Source organism: Camelina sativa, chromosome 7 (genome assembly GCF_000633955.1).
Source record: "Camelina sativa cultivar DH55 chromosome 7, Cs, whole genome shotgun sequence".
Lineage (NCBI taxonomy): Eukaryota > Viridiplantae > Streptophyta > Magnoliopsida > Brassicales > Brassicaceae > Camelina > Camelina sativa.
Window position 1 is genome coordinate 19,873,805 of NC_025691.1, and position 7,815 is coordinate 19,881,619.

Sequence of the window (7,815 nt, forward strand, 5' to 3'; positions counted from 1 at the left end):
AAAAGGGATACACCAAAATGTACTTCAAAAATAATAATATAGATATAGGAAGTAGACACACAAAGACAGTTCAATTTTACGATCGAATTTACCATATTTACAATATGTTTAACATAATTATGTCTTAACATAATTTTACATATCTCGATCTGCGTTTAATTTAAACAATTAATAAATATAACACTCCATCCATATCACTTTAAGTGATGTTGTGTGAATAGTTTTTTCCAGTTTAAGTGATGAATGTTTTTAAGTTTTAATATAAAAATTTAAATGTATTTGATTTTTTGACCATTTATATTCTTATATTTGCTTTCTTATTGGTTGAATTAGTTTTAACTAATGATGTTTTTATGTAAAATAGAATAAAGTTTCATGTCATTTCTTAATTTGTGTGTACAAATCTTATACAACACTTAAAATGAAGCAAAGAGAATATTGTGAAATTTGTAAAATACTTTCACAAATTTTTTTAGATGGTCTTACATTTGTTACTTTCATTAATTTTACATTGTTGTTCTTTTAACTTCGTTGAAATGTTCATGGCTTAAGCAATTACATGGAAAAAAGAGAGTAGAAGAATAAGATCTACCGGAGGAAAGTTCTTTTGAATAGCAAAGATATTAATATTCTCTCGGCTCCTTATTCCCAAAATTCCGACTTGGTTTATCTTCATATAAATATATTTCCCTCATGTTTTGCTATTCAATGAAGAATATATAATCTATGGTGAAAGGGTATAGAGATCTCATTTGATCCTTGTAGAGGTTTATGGAAGTTTTTGGTTCCTCATTTCAGTAGATTTGGGTTGACTGATGATATGGCTGAAGACACACGAAAGTGAGGATTTTAGAGAACAAATTGCTCATCTTATGCCATTCTTCACTAAACTAGATGTAAGACCTTCACAGAAAAGTTCTGGAGGACAGCATGGAAAGAACAAGCAGCAATGTTTATCATTGGAAGGAAGGAATCTCCAGTCTACTGCTGATGTTGTAGATGCATTTGAAGGAAGGTAGAATCTTGTGTTCTTGATACATTTAATTGGTTATATCTTGGGGTTGAATATGGTTAATGTATTGATTTTTTTTCTCTCTTGTCTCTGAAGTTTGAAGCCAAGAATGCGTGGAATGAAGCAGAAGAGGAAATGTGCAAGTCCTAAGGTATCCAGTTGACACTAATTACATTGTGCATTTATGATACATTGGTGATAAAGAAAACGCAAGCTAGTGCTTTTAAAGAAGCAATGTTTGATTGTGTTTGTTTGATTTTGTGTCCATTATATTCTTATTGGTTGAATTAGTTTTAACTAATGTTGTATTTATGTAAAAGATGATAAATTTTCATGTGATTTCTTAATTTGTGTGTACAAATCTTATACAACACTTAAAATGAAGGGAAACAAAGAGAATATTGTGAAATTCATATGAACTTGTTTAGATGTTCTTAGTTTTACATTTTTTTTTTAACTTCGTTGAAATGTTCTTGGCTTATGCAATTACAAGGAGAAGAAAAATGAAAGTAAAAGAATAAGATCTAGGGGAGGAAAGATCTTTTGAAGAATGTGCTTCTGTAGCAAAGATGATATTAATATTCTCTTGGCTCCTTATTCCCAAAATTCCGACTTGGTTCATCTTCACATATATATTTCCTGCATGTACGTTTTGCTATTGAATAGAATATATATTTTACGGTTCCTCCCAGAAAAATTCCTCTACAAAAATATAATATGGAGAAGCTCATATATAAATAAGCAGTTTGGGTTGTCACTAAGAAGGTAAGTAAGAAAACAAGCATTAGCAAAGAGACATAACATGTAAAGTCAAATGTCCCCTTGAGTTCCCTTAAACGCTTCATTGTTCATACTATTTTCTATCGACCGATGAATTGATCTGATGAACACTGAAGTGTTTGGGGGAACTCTAGGTGGTATATGGCAACCAAAGGTGTGAGCGGTTCTTTCAATGGTCAGGTGAGTTATGACTTATGAGCCATTTAAACAGTAATGTTATTGTTATCTTCTTGGGTGAATGTCTCTAGATCTTCATCGTCATCTTCACTTCTTTTTTTCGGGTTGTAACAAATGCAAGATTTCTTTCTATCTTTCAGCGAGACATCTACTCATGTCCTGCATCTTTATCTCCATTTCGTACGTTTGGATATAGTCAATGAGCTCTTCACCTTCATCTTCATTACATCATCGGATTTCATCATTGCAGTCTTGTTTTTGAACAAGCTTTTCGGGAAGAGTCGTCAAGACATTCATGATCATGTCCAACTCCGTATATGTCTTTCCAATAGCATACGTTTGTGATATCTCTTAGTTCTTTGTAGAATTCCACAATCGAGCTGTCATGTCGCATTAATAAACTATTAAAACTATATTTAATCATAATGAATTTTGTTTAATTAGCCTTAGATGTGTCTTCTAAAGGCACACAAGATTGATGTTATATAAGAGAAACAAGAAAACAGAGTTTCCAATGTGTTTTTCAAAAAAATGTGTTGCTATTGAGTTTGAAGGATTTCATGAAAAAGATATTGTAAATTACATATTAAGGCACATTATTTCTCACAAACTCTGTTTTTTGGTTTCTGTGTTATAACATCAATATTGTGTGCCTTTTAGAAGGGGACACAATATTTCTTCTTTTTATAGAAAATTTTCCCACCACTCTAACGTATCTGTCTTTTCTCAACATAGAAAAATATCAATCACCACTTAATACAAAGAACTTTAGAGAATAGTATCATAGAAAAAAAGAAAACAATAGTAATTTCATAATTATAACCTTTATCATAAAAAGGAAAAAGGAACAATGCAACACTAGTCTAATTAAAAAAATAGAAACCACAATCTTTTAAATAAAGTTTCAATACTTTACAATTAGAGATAGCTTTTAATCAAGTTCCTTAAGTTTAAACCTATAATGCTTCAAATGATAGCAATTGCATGGTTATGCCGCAATAGTACTAAATGGTAGATCCCGCAAAAAAGTAGTGCTAACACCAAAGTTTGGTATATGTCTACAATAAACTAAATTATGAAAATGTACGACTACCTTAAGTTATAAGTCTTACCGGTAAATGGAGAAAAATCATGGATTATACGTATTTCTAGGGTTGTAAAGATTAAACTGTTATCACACTTGTGAGTTATAATTTTAGACTATTCATAGAGCATCAAACAGTTCTTAAATTTAAACAAAATTCAAGAACATTTTGTCGACATTGTACTTTCCACAATGTCATGGTCATGTAACTTAATTATCTTAATGTAAAAAAGGTAACTCGATCGAGAGTTCTAACCTGTAAAGACGCACGCCAATCATTTGAAACGGATGGGATACCAATTTCTCTAAGCCATATATAGTACAAAGCTAGTGAGTAGTGACACTGGACCCATGACAAATGATCATTTTACCTACCCAAAAATCGGACCTATTTCTAAAAGAACAAAACTATTATTATCGCAGCGGAAAAATATCTAACTATTTTTCGAATATATATCTTGAATGGTGGCAGAGCGCATGAATTTTCAAGAAAGTCATGATGGGGAGTCCTTGTAACTTGTCCCGTATATGGAACTCAGTTATGTTCATCCATTCCTAGACATGACGATCATATAGATCGATAGCGGAAGACATTTCAAGAGTAAGGTTTTCTTTGTGTCTTATTTTTTTATCTACTCTTGTGAAAGTGAAAAGGTTTTTTTTATGAGTCTGTATATATACTTTTGGTAAGTGTGTTGAACAGTTTTGTACTTTCTATTGAGATTATATCTGGTTGAAAATGTAGATGTATATGTTATGGAAAACTTAATAGGAATCATATGATTGATGGAGAATATATCCTTAGAAATACATTTTCTCATCCCTTGGTAATAGTTATCCCTCTTTTCAAATCTGAGATGGAGTAACTTCTTTTAGTAATAGTGACCGAGGTCGGTGATTGCAGAAATTCCAATGACCAAGGTCGGCGGTTACAAAAAATTTGCTGACGGAAAATAGGACGTACATAATGAAAGGAAAAATACAAGAAAAAAGAGTTAGGGTTTCGAGCTAAGCAACGCTTCTCTCTCTCTGAGTAATGACTTCTTGTCTGGATTTCCTTCTCCAAGAGTATCTTCCGCTAGTTATGAGCTAATTTTTTTTTTCTCCCTTGTGATTTTCCTCTTTTGTCTTCCTAGGCGGGGATGCCGCCTTAATAAAATAAGCAGGTTTTCATAAACAAAATCTATGTATAATTGTTTCTTTGAATGACAATATATGTAGTTGTTTTTTTGTTTTTTTATAAGTAAATTTTAGTAAATAGACAAGTTATATGATGTATTTAACAATAAATATTGTTAGTCATAAAAACTGAACAGTATATAAAGGTACCATTTAATACACATGGATTGATATCACTAAATGACATCCGGAGTTCCCCCAAACACTTCAGTGGAATTAATTGTTAGGTAAAAAGAATAACATATTTCCAATGAAGTGTTCGGGAGAACTCTAGAAGAGATCTAGTTGAATTATTGTTGTGTTGTTGTTGTGCTTATTTGGGTTTGAGGAAGATAGGTGGAGTGAAATTTTAATTTATAGTGAAAACTAAAGAATCTCATGTACTTTAGTGTGAGGGGGGAGGGGAGTGTTTGAACCTGGACGTAATGTTGGATTCAAGAGTTGTGACAAGAGAATTAGTCTTTATTTTCCTTGGTGTCTTTTCACGAGATAGAAACATACATACCTAAACGATCTCTGGATGGTCGAATAATAATCTTGATTGGTTTAAATCAGTCAACGATTAAATGAAGTCGCATAATATACCATTTTTATTAGTGCTAATAGCTTCTTCAGGTCGAAACCACATCAAATAAAGTTTATTGTGATTGGAGTCCACTTTATACTGCTGAGCTTCACATCCAGAACATATATATTTTTGATGATGAACTTATATTGTTTTGCTTTCTATAATTACATATGGATATCCAAAATTTTCGGACTGAAATAAAATACCAAACTGGAGCGCATATTTTTTCCAGATTTAGTGTGTACTTATGCATGTTAATATAGAAGATATCGAGCAACTTGTTCCACACATGCTATTGTTAGTTCCAATGAATTATTACGTCCAAAACACGGACCAGGTTCATCTTGGTAACATATATAAAAGTTTTCTACACGTTCTGATAAGAATCTAAACCATGATGCTCCTTGTGGCTATTGGACATATTGATCAGTACGAAAGGCACGAGTCATATGTCCCTTTGCCCTTCAATGTATAATCAAAACTTATAGTACCTTTTACTCATTTTTGAAAATGATGCGATTCCATAAGTTCTTTAATTTACAATTTTACGTCAAAATATAATTAGTTATACAATTTCATTGACCTTTTAAGTTAATGTTGTCCTGTTATACTAGTCTTGAATAGTTACACTTTACAATTACCAGCAATATTAACACCAATTTCGTTTTTAATTATTTCTATAAATGATTACAGACTTCTAAGAAAATCATTACGTAGTCATGAGTGGATCTGTCCATTGCTTTCTTCCAGGGTTCTAGAGATTTAGTGTAATCGCACTTGTGACTTCTAATTTTTACACTATTCACAGAGCATCAAACAATTTATACACAACCGCATATGTCACTATCTCAACAATTCTTTGTTTGTTCTCTACATGTACTAGATTGTTATGACCTATCAGCAACATTTTCATTAATTAGCATTAGATAAAGTGAAATAAATTGTTCTTCATGCGACAATAATTCGACATAAAGCTCATGTGATACAAGTGCTTCTACAAGGATTAAACTTTAATTATCGCAACGAAATACATGATGAATTTAATATCTTACCATTTTCAGAATATATCTCATGATTTTCAAGAAGTTATATGGGGTCAATCCATCATCCATGCATGTAATTGTCCCGTATATGGATCTCAATTTTTGTACACCATTCCTCGACTTGAAGATTTGTAGATAGTGGATGACATTTATAAATTAGAGTAAGGTTTCTTTGTGTCTAAGTTTTTTTTATCTCTTGTTGTGAAAGTGAGAAAGTAATTTCATACAAACGAGAATTGTGACGCTTATAATTATGGTCGATAATGTTGTCCATGTTCACACTATCACATAGTCGGTAGAGTTTCCATATATAACTTAAATGTTTAATTCCATATATTTCATTTGCAGTTGAAGTAATTTTGTGTAAGTATGATAGCTATACAACGTTATAAGTATGATAGCTATACAAAGTTAAGTAATTTATATTGCTATTTTAGTTCATCCTAGATAGTTATGATGAAGGAACTCAAGTTATTCTTGTATAGAGACATTATTTAATTACGTTTGCTTATCTCAAATACCCACTGAAAACAAGTACATTGGAAATACACATTAAAACGGTACAAATAATTCCCCGATCGAGATATGTAAATAGTGATCCGAGGCACAATTGTTAGGATTTGTAAAATAAAAGCCACATATTTTTTATATAGTTGTTCATATTCTTTGTGAAAGTTACATTTACAGTTTTAATAAATCGTCGCTCTACAACAAATGAGTTCAACGCCCAAATAAAGGGAAAAAACCAGAGGATATATAAACAAATCATTTATCCTATAAAGCACAACTCATACGTCGAATAAGATTAAGCCACATCATATTCTTTTTTCTATTTTTTTTAAAAAAACTAAAAAATAATACAACAAATATGCAAAACATTGGAAAAAAACCTGAATTTTCTTGAGTAACTGTCCTCCCACTCCTCGATCTCTGCAATTTCAAAATATAACCACTGCAAAATTATAAAAAAACTTAACAATCATCCAGACCATTCTATTTTTTTCCAACCATCGACACCATATTTGTTTCTTTTTTTCTGCAAAAAAAAAGGCCCTCAATGATTTTCACAATAGATCTTTACTCAACCCTTTAAATTCATCCAATAAGATAATATCATAGATGCTTGCTTCCTCATATCGGGTAGAGAAAAAGACGGAGGCCTAAGGAATCTGAATCAATAGACAAGAGCTCAAACTTTTTTACGGTAACAAACTCACGCAAACTTCCTCAAAAAAAAAAATGCAATTACATCAGCTGAATTTATGGTTTTTCTAACAGGTGCGTCAACTAAACATGATGTTTTTTTCATCTACCGGAACAAGAATTGGTGAGTTTGGTAATGTAATTAATTCTGTGTTATTTAAATGCCTACTAGAATTATCCGATCATGATAAACATAAATTTGACTCTAATTTGCAGTACAGTATTTTCATTTTGTAATATGCGTAGCGATTTTTGTTTTTTTTTTTACTTTGCTATACTATTTGTGTATGTACGTTGATATCTTGAAGGTGGAAAATTAACTGCTACATACATGCAAAGCACAATGGTGTAGATGGAAAAGTGATGAGAGGTTTAGGAGATGCACATGATTCTTATGTCTAAGCTTTTTCCCATACAAGGTACGGGTCTGATACTAGTACATATATATATCTCAAATACTCGAACTACGTACTAGCAACTAAAACCTCAAAAGATACATTTCATTCTGCGAAAACAATACGAACTCTCCGAGTCAATATTAGATAAAGCGTTTTAGCTAAAAGGGTGAAACTGAGAAATGTTAAAAAGGGTATATATATTAACAAAACGATGTATAGACTCCAGTTTATCTCCCTATCCTTTCATTTCATTTTTCGCACTTTCAATGTTGTAGCTGACTCTTTAGCAAAGAGCGCTTTATCTCTTTTAAACTCTCCAACAGAGGTGTAATCCGTTTTGTGATTAATACAACTGTTTGCTCAAAAAAAAA